Here is a 17,523-nt window from a genome sequence, read left to right as displayed (position 1 = left end):
ATGTATTTACAGTAGGAAATTGACTAATTATCTTCATGGAACATGATCTTAATATCCTAATGATTTTGGCATTAAAAAACATTTAGAAATTTGACCCAGACAATGTATTTTTGTCTATTGCTACAAACAAACCCGTGCTACTTAAGACTGGTTTTGTGGTCCAGGGTCACACATGTGAATGCATTGGAAAGTCTCTGTAAAGGAAGGTTTATTTAGAGTTTACTCACAGGGCAGTTGTCCCAATTTGTTCTTCCACTTGACATCTGGTACATGTGCTATCCTCTGTCACTCATTACAAAAAAAAAAAAAAAACGGCCACAGCTGACAAAACACACACTGCTACGATCAAAGTGTACATTGTGGATGATTCCACTGGCAATATTGTTTTAACATTTGATGCAGTGTAAACATACTCGTCTTGTGTTGGTGTCAAATGGATTGGACTTTTTTGCTTGATGGATGGCTGAAGGAATCTTTTGGTCAGTAAGCAATCCACAATACCCTATAGCACAAGCAAACAGCCCTCGCATTTTCTCCGAAAGATGTTAAAATCTAGCTGGTGAGGTTTTAATGTTGTGGTTTGAATATTTTTTCCAGCACACTGACTATTAGTCACTCACACACTCCTCAATATTACATTACTCTTCAGTGACTCCACTGGTATGTATGTGTTTATTGAGTCAAAACAAAAGACTTTATTATTATAACCCTTAAACTTTTAAATGTCCTTCATATGCTCAACAGCTCAGTGTTTTCTAACCCAGCTCGTCTGGTTATGTTGTTTTTCAGCGCAATAGTTTTATGATCTCATTCATGCATTTCCATAAGGAAACACCCTGCATAATGATGAAAGACGTGAAATATATGATGAAATATATAGCAATATTGTTTCTAAAATAGACCATTTTACACAATATACATGGAACATGTCCTAACTGCTTGCTGAAGCCAAAACATCTCACTGCATCAGGCCATATATATAAAATCTGGATTTCTCAATATAGGAATTGCTGTTGCATTTACTCTGTGTGCATTTTCGACATGCTTCAGCCTGTGTAATGTTGAAATGGAATGTGGTTTCTTATACAGTTTGGATTTGTTGATCGTATACTTATACTACACTATCAGGACATCAATCAAGTCTAAAGAATCCATCAGCGCCTGGAAGGAAATTCCAGGAAATACAGCAGCTTTTCTTGTAGCAGGACAGTTATGCTGTTAATAATAACTTTTGCTCCTCACCTTGGTATTTCCTCCTATTCTGGAATATGAGTCTGTAATTACGATCCAGAAAACCGCCGTGACCTGAAAAACAGACGGCTCTGACTCATAACAAGGCATGAAGGCAAAAGAAAAAGACTGCTGCAGCCTGGTCCATAAGGAAATCATTCATTTTATCTATTTTTTTTTTTTTTTAAAGGATGATCATAACAATATGAGAGCTATAGATCTGTTTACTTTCAGTCTTGATAAAAACTCACCTGCCAGTAACTTTCTACTGATCCTGAAGACCTTGATGAGCTTGTTTAGGTGTGTTTGATCGGGGTTGGAGCTGAACTCACACAGGCTATGAATTAATAAATGAATGAGAAACAAATAACTGAATTCTATTAACAAAAAGTATTATGTACAGTTGAGGTCAAAAGTTTACACCCTCCTTTTAGAATCTGCAAAATGTTAATTATTTTAGCAAAGTAAGAGGGATCATACAAAATGCATGTTGTTGTTTATTTAGTACTGACCTGAATAATACATTTCACATAAAAGATGTTTACATATAGTCCACAAGAGAAAATAATAGCTGAATTTATAAAAATATCCTGAACAGTTAAGCTGTCTGCTGTTCTTCAGAAACATCCTTCAGGTCCCACAAATTCTTTGGTTTTCCAGCATTTTTGTGTATTTGAACCCTTTCCAACAATGACTGTATGATTTCGAGATCCATCTTTTCACACTGAGGACAACTGAGGGACTCATATGCAACTATTACAGAAGGTTCAAACACTCACTGATGCTCCAGAAGGAAAAAAAACATGCATTAAGAGCCGGGGGTGAAAACTTTTGAACAAAATGGAGATGTGCACATTTTTCTTATTTTGCCTAAATATCATATTTTTTCATTAAGTACTGCCCTTCGGAGGCAACAGAAGATCGTTTCATGTTTCCCAGAAGACAAAATAAGTAAAATTTACCCTGATCTTCAAATTCAAAAAGTTTTCACCCACAGGCTTTTAATGCATGTTTTTTCTTTCTGGAGCATCAGTGAGCGTTTGAACCGTCTGTAATAGTTGCATATGAGTCCCTCAGTTGTCCTCAGTGTGAAAAGATGGATATTTATATATTTAAATACTTGTAATACCGTCACTGAATCATAGTACTAGTGTTTACTTTTTTTGAAGTAACTAGAAGAGTAACTCAAACAAGGTAGAGCTACTTCCTTCAGCCTGAAGCTGATTAATTTCATATTTTTGTGTGAAGTGGTCTTTACAGTTGCCAGAAATATAACTTTTGGGGTTTTTGTTATTAATAAACAAAAAAGCAAGACCAGCCCAGGTGGCTAAAAGTAAAGCAAAAGTAACGTTAGAGCATTCATTTCCATAAAGAGTAACTAAGTAAAGCAATTAGTTACTTTTTATGGAGTAACTCAATATTCTAATGCGTTACTTTTAAAAGTAACTTTCCCCACTGCATAGTACTAACACTTTTTTAATGTTAGTTCTATTGTTTTTAATATTTTAGATTGCATTTGTATATTTTATGTTTTTATTTAAATTTTAGTTATTTTATTAGTTTTTGTTTTTAAAGTCTATATTTTATTAACTAAGTTTGTGTTTTTATAGTTTGAATTTACTTCGTTTTAGCCATTTTAGTACTTCAACTTCAACTAAACTAAAATGGGTTACTAGCAGATAAGTTGTTTTTTTTCAAGTAATGTTTATTTATTTATTTTATTTATGTTTTAGTTTTCCTGCATCATAGAACACTGATTTATACTCTCAGTGTTAAGTTTTGTGTGAAGTGGTCGTTACAATTGCCAGAAATATAACTTTTTTTTTTTTTTTTTTTGCTATTAGTAGATAAGCAAGACCAGCCCAGGTGACAAAAAGTAATGCAAAAGTAACATTAGTGCATTTCTTTCCATAAAGAGTAACTAAGTAATGCAATTAGACAAAAAGTAGTTTATGTTTTATGGAGTAACTCAATATTGTAATACATTACTTTTAAAAGTAACTTTCCCCACTGCATAGTACTAACACTTTTTAACAGTAGTGCTATTTTTCTTAATATTTTAGATTGAATTTGTATATTTTATGTTTTATTTCAATTTCAGTTATTTTATTAGTTTTTGTATTTAAAGTCTATATATTTTTAAGTTTTTAAGTTTTTTTTTTTAGTTTGAATTTATTTAGTTTTAGCTATTTTAGTATTTGAACTTCAACTTAAATAAAATGGGTTACTAACAATTTGTTGTTAAAAGTAATGTTAATTTATTTATTTATGTTTTAGTTTTCCTGTATCATGGAACCAGGTAGCAAAAAGTAATGCAAACATTAGTGCATGACTTTCCATAAAGAGTAACTAAATAATGCAGTTAGTTACTGTTCATGGAGTAACTCAATACTGTAATGGATTACTTTTAAAAGTAACTTTCCCCACTGCATAATACTAACTCATTTTATAATGGTAGTGCTATTTCAATGTCATTAATATACTATTCAGATTTTTTATTAATATTTTATATTGCATTTGTATATTTTACATTTTCATTTTCATTTTAGTAAAAGTTGTAATAATGTTGCTGTTTTTTTTTATTACTTATAACAGCTTTTTTGATTAAGTTGTAGTTTTTGGTTTAAACTTATTTAGTTTTTGTTATTTTAGGGCTTCAACTAAACTAAATTGGAAAATGTTGCTTTGTTCACTATCTGATTAGTTTATATAATTGTATTTATTTATTTATGTTTTAATTTTTCCGCATCATGAAACAAAGATGTATACTCTCAGTATTCATTTCTTGGTGAATTATCTAATGTAATTTCAGTCTAATAATATCTATATCGTTCGTTCGTTCGTTGGTTGCTTTCTGTTTACAGAATAAAAATAAAAATAAAGCTCAAAAACAAACCAGTCAAGTCAGCTCGTCGAGCTTAGTATAGAAGATTCAATGTTTTTGAGACTGTACTTTGTGTCTTAGGCTGCTGACTATGCTTGAGGCTATGCTGTCTAGGTAGGCAGCACGCTGTGTGTTGAGACGCGGCCAGTGAGGGAGTATAGTGTGTTTCTGTGTGTGAGGGTGAAACGCCAGCAGGGCAACAAACGCGGCCAGACACAGTAAGTTTCTGAACTTATAAAACTGTTTAGAGGACTTTTGGTTTGTCAGATTGTGTTGTCTTTCTTTTTTTTTTTTTTTTTTTTTTAAACATTGAGGCATTCGATTATAACTTGCATTTAATCTGTACCGACCATTTATAGCCTACATGTGGAGTTGCAAACGCTCTCACGAGCGTGATTGAAAGTTGACAATGTTTCATTCCACCGCTGCAATTCAATTGGGAAGTGTTAGTTTACATTTGCATGTCGATATCCTGATATAAAACGTTTTTGTTTTCTTTCTTTTTGGAAGAGCAAGATTGAGTTGCTACTCATCAGTTGTTGTTGTTTTTTTAACAGTCATGTGTTGTGTTTATTTGCAGTCGGGGTGTTTATTAATTGATTACACATATGAATATAGATGTGGTTTGATGAATGGAGGATAAAGAATAGAGGTGACGTGTTTGTCATTGAACTCGTTTCACACGAAACGCCCTTTGACAGTTTTGCTCGCGATAAATTATCATTAAGAGCCGGGCGTGAAAACTTTTGAACAGAATGGAGATGTGTACATTTTTCTTATTTTGCCTAAATATCATATTTTTTCATTTAGTACTGCTCTTCAGAGGCTGCAGAAGATAGTTACATGTTTCCCAGAAGACAAAATAAGTTCAATTTACCCTGATCTTCAAATTCAAAAAGTTTAATGCATTGTTTTTCCTACTGGATCATCAGTGAGTGTTTGAACTTTCTGTAATAGTTGCATATGAGTCCCTCAGTTGTCCTCAGTGTGAAAAGATGGATATTTATATATTAAAGAATCAGTAATACTATCTGGTACCATCACTATATCACTAAATGCCCTTTGACAGTTTTCCTCACGATAAATTATCTGCTTACAGTTTTATGTACCTGTTTTATCAGTGATTTGCTTCATGAAAGTATTATTAACAGTCTTAATTGACAGGAATGTTGAAAGTGTGTGTATTTGTTCATGTTTAGAATAGCATACTACTCCTACTTGGCATATTACAGTGTATATAGAATGCGTGGAAAACGCTACTGAATGCACCCTACTTGTTGAAGATGAACCACTGATATCAATCGTAGTTTAATATTTACTCCATGGTTTATTTGACTGAACTTTTGCAATTTTGAAGGAAAATCTAGTGGTCTATCTTTGCATGCTGTTGACATAGAGTATGCAGTATACAGTATGTACTGTGTAGTATGCATTTTGTTTAAAACTTATGCAATTTTGGCAGTCCAGTTGAATAATGAACAGTTGTTCAAACTGGTTTATGTTAGTGGATAGTCAGCTTGAATGCTTTGCATTATGGGATACAGTATTCCATACTTCTAGCAGATTTTGGCCAATTTTTTTTCTTCAGTCTTATTTGTGCAGAAAATTAGCGTTCTGCATGCACTATGCATACAGCATTCCTGTGCATACTGAGTTGTGCATATTATAGTGTGTGTTCAATATATTCTGAGAAGTTATTTTTATGATGCATGTTTAATTTTAACAAGATGGTGATGTGCAAGATCAAGATGAATGTGCAAGATGAATAAAGAATGAGCATCAGGAATGTTTTTGCTTTTTATTCAATTTAGGAATATATAACGTTTAAGGTGCTATGGATTGAATTGTTATACATTCCATCATATATTCGATTGTACAGTGCTATTGTATTTTGAAAGTTTCCAAAAAGAAATGTTCTGTCCATTTGCAACCCTATTTTGAACCATCTTAGGTGGTGTTACTGTAAATGAAAAAAAAAAACATTTTAAGTGCACCTGTCATGTTTTTACACTGACATGTTGCCAAGTCAGAAACTCTTAAAGAGTTTTTCTACCTGTACTTATGACTTTGTGATGGTGCTCATGTGCATTCAACTCACACATATAATCTTTCCAACATGACTTGAATGCACTATTAGAGTTTAAACTGATGATAATATAAATGAATGTAATAAAAATGACCATGCTTTCATTTAATATACATATTTTCATATAAATATTTGACCCTGGACCACAAACCCAGTCTTAAAGGAGTTCACTTTCAGAACAAAAAAATACAGATAGTGTACTCACCCCCTTGTCATCCAAGATGTTCATGTCTGTCTTTCTTCAGTTTTAAAGAAATAGTTTTTTGAGGAAAAAAAATTTCTCCATATAGTGGATTTCCATGGTGCCCCGAGATTGAACAGTTATAAATTGTATTATAATTACATACTTTTTAACCTCAAAAGCTCATCTTGCCTTGCTCTGCCTGAACTCTGGTTCAAGAGAGTTAAGGTGTGTCAAAAAATCTTGTTTTCTTCCTCAACTTCAAAAATAATTTCAAAATTGTCCTACATCGCCGCAGAAGAACCAACCCTAGTGTTTGCAAAGTGAACATGCAATGATCAAACACCCTTAGCAAAAAAGGTAAAACAGTGATGTAGGACAATTTTAAAGTTGACGGAGAAAATTAGATTAGAGAGTATTTTACATACCCTAACTGTCTTGAACTGGAAAAAAGTTCAGGCAGAGCAAGACAAGACGAGCGTTTGAGGTTAAAAAGTATATAAATTGTAATAAAAAAAAAAAAAATGAAAAATAGTTTCTTCCTCGGCTGGGATCAATTAAAACCACATTTAGGATAGTTTGAAGCCACCTTTAAACTTTGAAAGTTCAAATTTGGGGTTCAGAAATTCTGAAATGTTTTCCTCAATAAACATAATTTCTTTATGACTGAAGAAAGAAAGAAATAAAGACATGAACATCTTGAATGACAAGGGGGTGAGTACATTTTCTGTACATTTTTGTTCTGGAAGTGAACTTCTCCTTTAAGTAGCACGGGTGTGTTTGTAGCAATAGCCAAGAATACATTGCATGGGTCAAAATTATCATCTTTTTCTTTTATGCCAGAAATCATTAGGATATTAAGTAAATATCATGTTGCATGTAGATATTTTGTATGTCCTACCATAAATATATCAAAACTTAATTTTTGATTAGTAATATGCAGAACTTCAATTGGACAACTTTAAAGGTGATTTTCTCAATATTTCGATTTTGCACACTCAGATTCCAGATTTTCAAATATTTTATTATCTCAGCCAAATATTGTCTGAGCATTAGGATTTATTTGTAAAATGGTGAAGTTAACTTGGGCGTCCCACAGAGTGGACGGTGACAACCACAAAATGTTGATAGGCTAGTGTTTCTAGCTAAGAATCTTTAAATCACTTTACTCTGACATAATACCTTTGTATTTTTATTTTTTTTAATGTTTAATGGTGATTTTTTTTGGTTTACATTATTTTTCATTCCATTTCTTTACTTTTAAAGCAAAGTTTATTTTGTCTCATTTCACTGCTATTTTACTGCTGTTTGATAACCTAATGTTCAGGGGTAAATCTTTAAAATAAAAATGTTCTCCAGAATCGTGAGAGAATCGTGATCTATATTCTGAGCAAAAAAAACGTGATTCTCATTTTATTCAGAATCGTGCAGCTCTAGCCTGCGTTGCTGGGCTGGATAGGAATGTGTGGTTTTGACTAACTTTTAAAAGGCCATCCCAGAGACTAAGAAAAGAGATCTCTGACATTGCTTTTCCAAGTCTTTGATTGGTTCAGGAAGGTGAATCTGTCTGCATTCCTGATCATAACTAAGCCATGATGTCTGACTCAGTCCTTGAAATGCTGTTCATGCTAAGTTCTGTGGTGCTGCGGTCATATTCTTCCTCTCACGTTCTCCAAGGCCATCATTCTTCAGCTGTAAGTGTTACTTGCAGCCTGCTTAGAAGAACATGTTATCGGTTAGAGCCGTTCCCGGCCTTTCATTGCTGGAGGAGCGTGTGGTTTGGATGCCATTGTCAAGGCTTAAAGTGATGTCAGGACAAAATACTTGGACAATGTCTGTGGGAGGCTGTTGGCTCATGACTTCCAAGCATTTGACTAGATTACACTGGATGAAACTTGATTATTTTGAGTGATTGTGGTCTACATGATGGTGCTGTGACTCTCGGGATAGCTACTGCTGTATTAATGGCTTTTATATTTAGTTTTTACTGACACTACAGACCTCAGTGGCTCAAAGTTGGCTCCCATTTTGATTCCCTAACTAATTTTTCACAGGCCTGTTGTGTCTCGCTGTCAATTCAGTAGTCTTGAATTATTATGAAAACACAATTTAATTTTCATCTGTCATCTTCTGTTGGGCTCAGTGTTTTGACTCTTTGTCCAAATGGTTCCACCCCAGATGTACCACATTTTCCCTTATAAAAGTCTTTAAACTTTTAGCTTTGACATGCAAAGCTAAAAACAGGACTCATGACATTTTCCGTATTGGTTGTCCACAGGTGTATTTTTGAATCAAGCATTGCATTGTGTTTTAGGGTAAAAACAAATTGACAAACTTGGTAGATAATGTCCTGTCAGAAAATTGTTAGTGCTTTTTCTGTTTTTGTGCTTTTTTTTCTACAGTGAATAATAAATATTATGTTTGGAAAAATATAGTAAAATACTTTACTACATGTTCCATAGATGCCAAGACTGTAGGGTGTTTTAGTTGGTTGCTGGAGCATTGCTATGTAGCTGATACATAACACAGTCTCTTCGGTGAATTCACCTCTAAAAAATGTTACATTTTTAAAGAAAATGACTGAAAAAGGTTGCATTAAAAACCTGTTAATTGGTTATAAGGTCATTCCTTGTCAAATCAACCAAATTAAAAAAAAAAAACTTAGAAAGATAGACATGTATAGTGATAAAATGATGAAAGCCAAATTATTAAATGATGAATATTTACTGTGTAATCCACTATTTTGTAGGGGGAGGTCAAAATGTCAAGTTACAGGGGGGTTATATTAGTAAAATAAGTTGACTTTAGCAATCTTTGTTGCATTTTGTGCCAATGGTGACCATTCAAAAATGGGGAAACAGCGCTTTTCAAGTTTTTCTCCGAAGTTTGCATGCCTGTAACTCAAGAAGTATTAAAGATGTTTGAATGCCCTTTTAGATATTGTTTATTAATAAAGTTTCCTTTTGGCATCTTTATTTTTAATACCCTATGAGATTTGGTTTCAGAGATATTGGAATTTCAATATGGCTCCAGCCTCCAGGAGTAAATCACTAAAATGTACACGTTTTCAGTGGGAAAAAACTAAATGTGGGTCAGTTTGAAAAAATACAATACTTATTTTATTTTAAAAAGGAATGTCTGAAGAACAAATAATGTTAAAACTAAGGATGTATCTTGTTTCTTTCTGTCAAGATACCTGCATTGAACACACCAGTGCCATAAATATTATTTCTCCAAAGTTTCAGTGCCTATAACTCAAGAAGTATTAAAGATATCACAATATGGTTTTGGATTCTAGTTCTTTATAAACTTTTTTTTTTAAATCTTAATTTTCAAGACCCTACATCGTTCAGTCCCAGAGAGGCACCATGTCCAGATTGTTGAATGTTACCAATTTTCAGTAATTGAAAACCAAATATTAGTCACTTTGTGTACAGTTGATACTATTTTATTTAAAGAACAATGTCTGAAGAAGAGATAATGCAAAAATAAGATAATGATGCTGCCATCTTTCTGAAGTCATTATTAACCCCCTGTAACTTGACTCTGAATCTAAGGTGAAAATTGCCATTTTGACCTCCCTCTACACAATAGAGGATTACTCAGTAGTTATTCATCCATTACATTTAATATGTTGGCTTTATTCACTATACATGTCTATCTTTCCTCAGAATAAATAATATTAGCAAAATCAAAAATTTGAGCTGGGGACCTCTGGTTGAATTGACACGGAATGACCTTATAGTAAGTTACCTGACCTGTATCTATTATTACTTATTATATTACTGTAAAATACTTTGACATTTTTGAACTTTGCAGTTATAAGATATGAATTGCTATATTATTCACAGTGAAAACATGCTTTTATTTAAATGGTGTTGTTTATTTTCTTTTTTTAAGAGATATACACTACCGTATACACTTATTGTTTTTAACCTTGTAATTCATGAAAAAAAAATCCTGAAAAAAAAAATCTCAGGTTCCAAAAAATATTTGGCAGCATGACTGTTGATATTACCCAACATTGATCATGCTAATAATAAATCAGCATATTAGAATGATTTCTGAAGGATCATGTGACAGCTGATAAAAAAATCAGCTTTTCATCACAGGAATAAATTCTATTTTAAAGTATGTTAAAATAAAATAAAAAAAATTTAACTTAGCAATATTACTGTTTTTGTCTGTATTTTTAATCAAATAAATGCAGCCTTGATGAGCATAAGAGACTTCTTTAAAGACTATTACAAGTCTTTCTGACCCCAAACTTTTGAACGGTAGTGCATGTTAAGGTGTTTCATATTACATTTTCTGTTAATTAGTAAACGTTTATTGCCGTATTTTAGTGGCGTGTGTTATGATGGTGTGTGTGTGACCTTGTGCAGGTCTACACATGAGTATTGGCACAGAAAGAAATGGACAGAATTGGACAGAAAAAATGATCTCTGTTTTATCATGTGGCTTTCTATTGCTCCATCTGTAGTATGGTGTTATCAGTACATTTTTTAGAGCTGCATGATTCTGGATAAGTTTGTTTCAAATAAAGATCAAATAAAGAATTTAGCAGAGGCTGTGACAAAATATTAGGCCTAATTGCTGCAGACGTACTCTTAAAAAATGTTTAATTTATTTGAAAGAATTACTTAAAAAATGGTTTGAATGAATGATTCAATGACTCACTTATAAATACTTGTTTCATTACTGAATGAATCAGCAATTTTGAGCAAATCTCTTGAATGAATGATTCAATGAAAAACTAATTTGTAACAGCCCCTTGTTAAAAATGTAACATAAAACAATGTAATCAACAAACATTATTTAAAGTGGCAATTTGAAGCGAAAATTACTTTCAAAGGAAGATTTGCTGAATTTTGCATCGCTACCATAGACATCTGTGGTTATATCAGTGTTTAATATAAACTTTTGTCCCAGTATTTCTGTGATAACATGACTAATTGTAGGACAGAAATAATGTTGTGTGGTTGAAAATACTGTTTGTAGCTGATTCATATCTAAACATGATCTAAACTGCTTTCTCTGTGTCAGCGGCAAACCCAAATTTGAAAATTTCATTATGAATTTGTCAAAGGTTTAAAGGAGTTAAAAGTTTTAAAAGTTCACTTCCAGAACAAAACGTGCCAGCCAATGAAGAAGGGTCTTATCTAGCAAAACGATTGATCATTTTTGAAACAAATTGACAATTTATATACCTTTTAACCTCAAATGCTCATCTTGTATAAGTCTGCGTGAACTCAGTTTTTTTTTTCCCGAGACGAGCATTTGAGGTAAAAAGTATATAAATTGTCAATTTGTTTAAAAAATGACCGATCGTTTCACTAGACAAGACCCTTCATCATTGGCTGGGATCGTTTAGAGCCCTTTGAAGCTGCATTTAAACTGCATTTTGGAAGTTCAAACTCGGGGCACCATTGAAGTCCACTACATGAAGATAATTCCTGAAAGGTTTTCCTCAAGAAACATCATTTCTTAGTGACTGAAAAAAGAAAGACATGAACATCTTGGATGACAAGGGGGTGAGTAAATTATCTGTACATTTTTGGTTCTGGAAGTGAACATCTCCTTTAATAGACACAGACAAATCATTGCCATTTAGCAGTAAGATCACGTGAGTGTTTAAATCTTGATCATAACCTTTCAACGATTAATTGTTCAGCTCTAGGACAATGCAAATTTGTGTACTTCAAGTAGAAAAAAAATCTAATATAAATCAAACAGTTGCACATTCTGAAAGTTTACTCTGGAACAAGAACTGCAGACAAACTTGATCTAAACTGTAATATCCTGAACGTGCTGTTCATTATCTGCATGGCCCTCAGTTTCAGAATCACTGTGTTTGTGCAGCTGCCTGTAGCAAATGACACTGTGTGAAATCAAGACTTTGCTTGCTTCAAGACTATCTTTCAAGAGTCTATTTATTATGTCAGAAATCAGTTGAGATAGAGTGAGAGCAAACCATCTTTAAAGCAAACCATGATTGATCTATTGGAAACTATAGTACTTGTAGTGCATCCTGCTCAAACTTAAAGTTAGACTAGACCTTAAAAGAGAAATATCACTTTTATGATGATTTTTGACTTTTTTTTTTTTTTTTTGACAGATCTCTGTTCACTTTTAATGTATGGAAAAGAGCAGAGTGAACATTCTGCCAAAAGTCTCCTTTTGTGTTCCATAGAATATAGTCAGTCATACAGGTTTGGAATGAAATGACAACAAAATGTTCAGACCGGTAGTCGGTCTATTACAGTTGGTTTTGTAGCACTTCACTGGTTTATTCATGCTTTATGATCTATGATAAACCAGTGGAGGCTGTAGACTAAACACTACTGGTCTGACTACACCAACCTGCATGCACCTCAAATGGCCAGTTTTGTGAATCTGAACATCGTGAATATCATTGCTCTTCTCTTGGCTGGACCTCATGTTCTTTTTTTTTTTCTTCATTGTTTAATTTCTTTCTAAACTGAATGGTGGGAACGGGCCTTATCAACAATCTACAGCTATTCCTTCCTCAAATTTATTGTCCGACTCTGAACCCATTTGGATTGCTCTGATTATACTGCAAAGAGTCCAAGGTTATCAATGTTCTTTATAAAGTTTTAGAAACACTCGGCTGATTTCATCACTTACAGGTAGGGGTGGGCGATTTGGTAAAAATAACATATCACGATTTTTTCAAGAAATATCCCGATTCACGATTTTATCACGATTCTTTGTCATGTTGGTTTTACTTTTTTACAAGTTGTCTGAGTAGTACAGCCAAATTAATTTTTCTATTTTAAAACCAAAACCTTACAAGGTAACAAAATATAAAATAAAAAGAATGGCAGATATTTAAGCCAAAGTGGGCGAAGACAAAAAAATCTTTGTCATTATTTTCTTTGTTTTTAAAAAATAAGAACAAAGATAAGCTACATGTTACAAATACACATACTATACAAATAAAACAAACAGTGCTTTAATTTTCAGGTACAGTCCATGTATTTATCAGTAGCATTCAAGAAATGTAATTAACAAATATAAAAATAAAACACTATATACATTATATACATAAATTATACATAGAAGCAACATTTAAAGCAACTGTATTGAAGTTCTTCAGTCAAGAGTCCTTTGTGTTTTGTTTTATTAGTGTATCATCACCCAAAAATGACAATTCTGTCATCATTTACTCACTCTCGCATTTTTTTAAGCATAAAACATGCTGAACATAAAACTTATTTTGAATTATGTGGGTAACCAAACAGTTGCTGGGTCCCCAGTTACTTCCATATATTTTATTTATTTATTTTAAGTCAGTGGGGACCAGCTACTGTTACCCACATTCTTCAAAATATCTTCTTTTGTGTTAAGCACACGAAAAAAAATAATAGAGATTTAGGACATGTGAGTAACAACATTTTTGGGTGTACTGTCCCTTTAATGACAATCTACAGCATGTTTAGCTCTGTCGCAGAGCTGCACGCATCTATACAGACGCGCATCCGTTTTTCTCTTAACTGTTTACTTTCACTTTAGACAACCGACTGTGTTTATATGTAATCCTTGCGTGTTTTTGACAGTATAAGCAAATTAAACGCCAAAGATAGCTCAGTTTAGTAATCAGTTGCTGTTTGACAGGCTTTTAGCTCACGTGCTTCAGGTTTACGCGCTCATGAAGCGCATGCCAGAACAGCGCGCGGACCAAATGGCGTTATTTTACCGGCAAGACTTTGAAGCACATTCAAATAATGTACTTTTGTGATCGCGAATATGAATAAGTGCAGTGTCCCGTGAGTGAATGTACAGTAAATTAAGACGGAGGCACACTGTAGCACGATACTACGATATTTATTCAAAAGCAGATCGTGGAGACATTTTAATCGTCCACGATCAAAAATCGTCTTATCGCACACCCCTACTTACAGGCTGATATTTTGAATGGCTCCAGTTGAAAGATTGTGTTACACAGAGCCGTTAGGAGTGTACGTGTTTGCTTGCAGTGTCAGGTTTACTGTGCCATTCAAGTTTCTCCACTTGTACTGAATTCATCTGAGAAAATTTCCTGTTTCAGTTTAAGCTGTTTATATCGCTGCTTTATGGAAAAGTCTAGGTCATATTTATGTTAATGTATAAATATTATACATGTATGCATATTTATTAATTATTTTTATTGCAATGAATTCAGATGGTTTTGATAATCATTACAGTAACGTTTGAAAATACTGTCATTATTTTATTTATTTATGCATGCATGCATGCATGCATAAAGTCTAACAAAGTCCACCAACTAGGTAGGGAGTAGGTGGAGGAACAATATATAATTAGATATAAATTTGACAATATTGAAAAAATATTTTAATACTGTTAAGGTAAATATTTTTATTTTATGCCTACTAAATTTACTTAAATAAATGCTTGATATTTTGCTTTCTTTCTTTTGGCTTGAAATATGACCTGGACATGTTCTAGACAGGTGAGCCTTGTTTCTGTTCAGCTGGCCAGGCTGTTATTCCTTGGTTTACATACAGAATATAAAATCATATCTCTCTCGCCTCAGTGTATGTCCTGTGTGCAGTTCAGCTTGAGTTCACAAAAGGATCTGTAAGTGAGCACCTGTCTTCACTGTTTGCACTGAAGTAGGCTTTGTTCTGCTCTTTTCCACTCCACACGGTTTTTCCTCAGGCAGCAAGATGCCAGGTTTCAGCTACTTTTATAAACAACAGAGTTGAGAGTCCTTTAAAGTCTGATATGCCATTTTGCAATGGTGGAGTTCTGCCTTTTAAAACCAAATGTTCCTGATCTTCAAGATCCGACTTGTTTAACAGGTGATGTGTTGCGCTGTAACCTGATCTGTAGGAATGTCAAAATCTCATAGAATTCCTCTGTGGTCTGGTAACACATTTAGACAAAATGAAAGGAACATTTTACTTGTGTCTTGAAATGTTTGTAATGTATGCAATGTGTGCAAAGCTCTATATTTTTTTTAACCTTTGATTTATTTTAATGTTAGTCAAGGATTATTACTTCCAAAAAATGCTTTTGGTAAAGTCTGATATTTATGCGCAACCGACATCACTAAATGGCATTTCAAACTCAATGGTTATTTTCTAACAGGTTTTATAAACACTCCTCCCCCATTCTATGTTTATATGTCATTGCTTGTGCCAGAGTGTCCATGTTTTCAAAAATCAACCAATGATTTGCTTGTTTCTTAGGCTGCGATAAGAAAAAAAAAAAAAAAAAAGCAACACTTATAAATATATTAGTCTAATTCAGGCACATTTTGTGAGACATTTAAAGTAAAATGTCCAGTAAGTGGCACTAAATATGTGTTCAGTTTTATCCAAAACAGATTAGTGTGAATTTGGTGATTTTTTTTTTTTATTATTATTAGATTGGTTGTTGTAAGTGTTTGGTGAGTGGCGCTAAAAGATCAATGCCCTACCGCTACTTGCCGCTTACACTAAACCTGACCTTAAACTTTATTGATAGTGTTAGTGAGATAAAAACACATGTGCATAAGCACATAATAATGCCATTTTAGCATGCCTCTACAGGTCTTTGGTCTTTTTTTTTATCATGACTTGTGGTTCATAGACTGCAGTGCTTTACCAGGTGAGCTACCAAGCAGTTTTACTTTAGAAAAGCAATACCTACAGAGCTGGTTGTGTGAAGCAAACTAATTTACTAGTTAAGTTTGTAATAATTGTATTAATTGATAATTGCCCCTGTAATCATAATTTGTGTAACCAGGAATTAAAATTGTTGGTGTTTTACTGCCCTTAGTGTTAGGGTTGGGCATTGAGAACTTAAGAATTGAGTTCCATTTTAGAACCGATTCCAGATTTCCAAGAACTGGGCATTCGATAAGACACACATGCATTTTAATTTCACTTAACAATTCCTGCGTTCGCATTTTAAACTATTTAAGTGCAGGAAGAGAAAAAAATGTACATACTGTTTGCATGCATTTCCACTGCAGAAAATTTGTTCTGAACCAGAACGGGCTTCTTTGTCACATTTACTGACAAATATGCAAAACAAAAAAAAAAAAAAAAATCAGTATATCATCATAAACACAGCCGTTTTTTTTGTCAAAAGTGAATGCAAAAAGATTAGGGATGGGACGATAAATCGTTTCAAGGATTTTTGTTAAGGATGCACCGAAATGAAAATTCTTGGCCGAAGCCGAAAACCGAAAAAGAGGAAACCAAGGCCGAAAACGGAAACACCGAAAGAATTATGCCAATTATTAGTACCATTGCATTTATAGCTATGACTGTGTACTAATCTTACTAAAATCAAGGCATTGCAATTGCATAAATTAATATTAAAGTTGCAAAGAATAAATCTTAAATCTTATATTAATTTAAACAATTATTATCAATCAAGTATTATATTACTTAAATAACATATGTGACCCTGGACCACAAAACCAGTCATAAGGTTAAATTTTACAAAACTGAGATGTATACATCATATGAAAGCTCAACAAATAAGCTTTCTATTGATGTATGGTTTGTTAGGATAGGACAATATTTGGCTGAGATAAATCTATTTGAAAATCTGGAATCTGAGGGTGCAAAAAAGACTGAGAAAAACACCTTTAAAGTTGTCCAAATTAGGTTCTTAACAATGCATATTACTAATCAAAAATTACATTTTGATATATTTACAGTAGGAATTTTACAAAAAAATCTTAATGGAACATGATCTTTAATTAATTTCCTAATGATTTTTGGCATAAAAGAAAAATCTAAAATTTGGACCCATGCAATGTATTTTTGGCTATTGCTACAAATATACCCCAGCGACTTAAAGGTCCACTGAAGTGCCTTGAAACACGCAGCGTTATTCTATGTGGTGACGTACTTTTAACTGAAACAAAAACATATCGCCCAGCCCCACCCACTTATTTTGAATAGCCAATTGCGTTCCATTAATATCTGCTCGGGCCAGAGCCGTTGAGCTTGGTAAAGCCGCATTTGTAAGCTTATGACCGCCACAGACTAATAAATTACCCCACAGATTCAATATGAAACTTGCTAAAACGAAATAGTGATCATAATCATGCTGAGGCTGTGTAGTTTAATACATGCCGACCGCACATATGAGCGCATATGATCTGCTCCGCGTCTCTGT

General features: G+C 33.3%; 1 protein-coding gene across 1 annotated transcript in view; it reads left to right on the top strand.

The window, feature by feature from the left end:
- The first annotated feature begins 4,248 nt into the window (after positions 1-4,248).
- pls3 (plastin 3 (T isoform)) overlaps positions 4,249-17,523 on the top strand; it is a 47,952-nt gene continuing 34,677 nt past the window's right edge. The window contains exon 1 of the mRNA XM_073820386.1: positions 4,249-4,332. The gene's annotated coding sequence lies outside the window, so the exon portion shown is untranslated. The remainder of the gene's footprint in view (positions 4,333-17,523) is intronic.

The sequence above is a fragment of the Garra rufa genome, chromosome 16 (assembly GCF_049309525.1).
Source record: "Garra rufa chromosome 16, GarRuf1.0, whole genome shotgun sequence".
Taxonomy (NCBI): domain Eukaryota; kingdom Metazoa; phylum Chordata; class Actinopteri; order Cypriniformes; family Cyprinidae; genus Garra; species Garra rufa.
The sequence above is the reverse complement of the archived record's forward strand: the minus strand, read 5'-3'. Positions and strand labels throughout refer to the sequence as shown.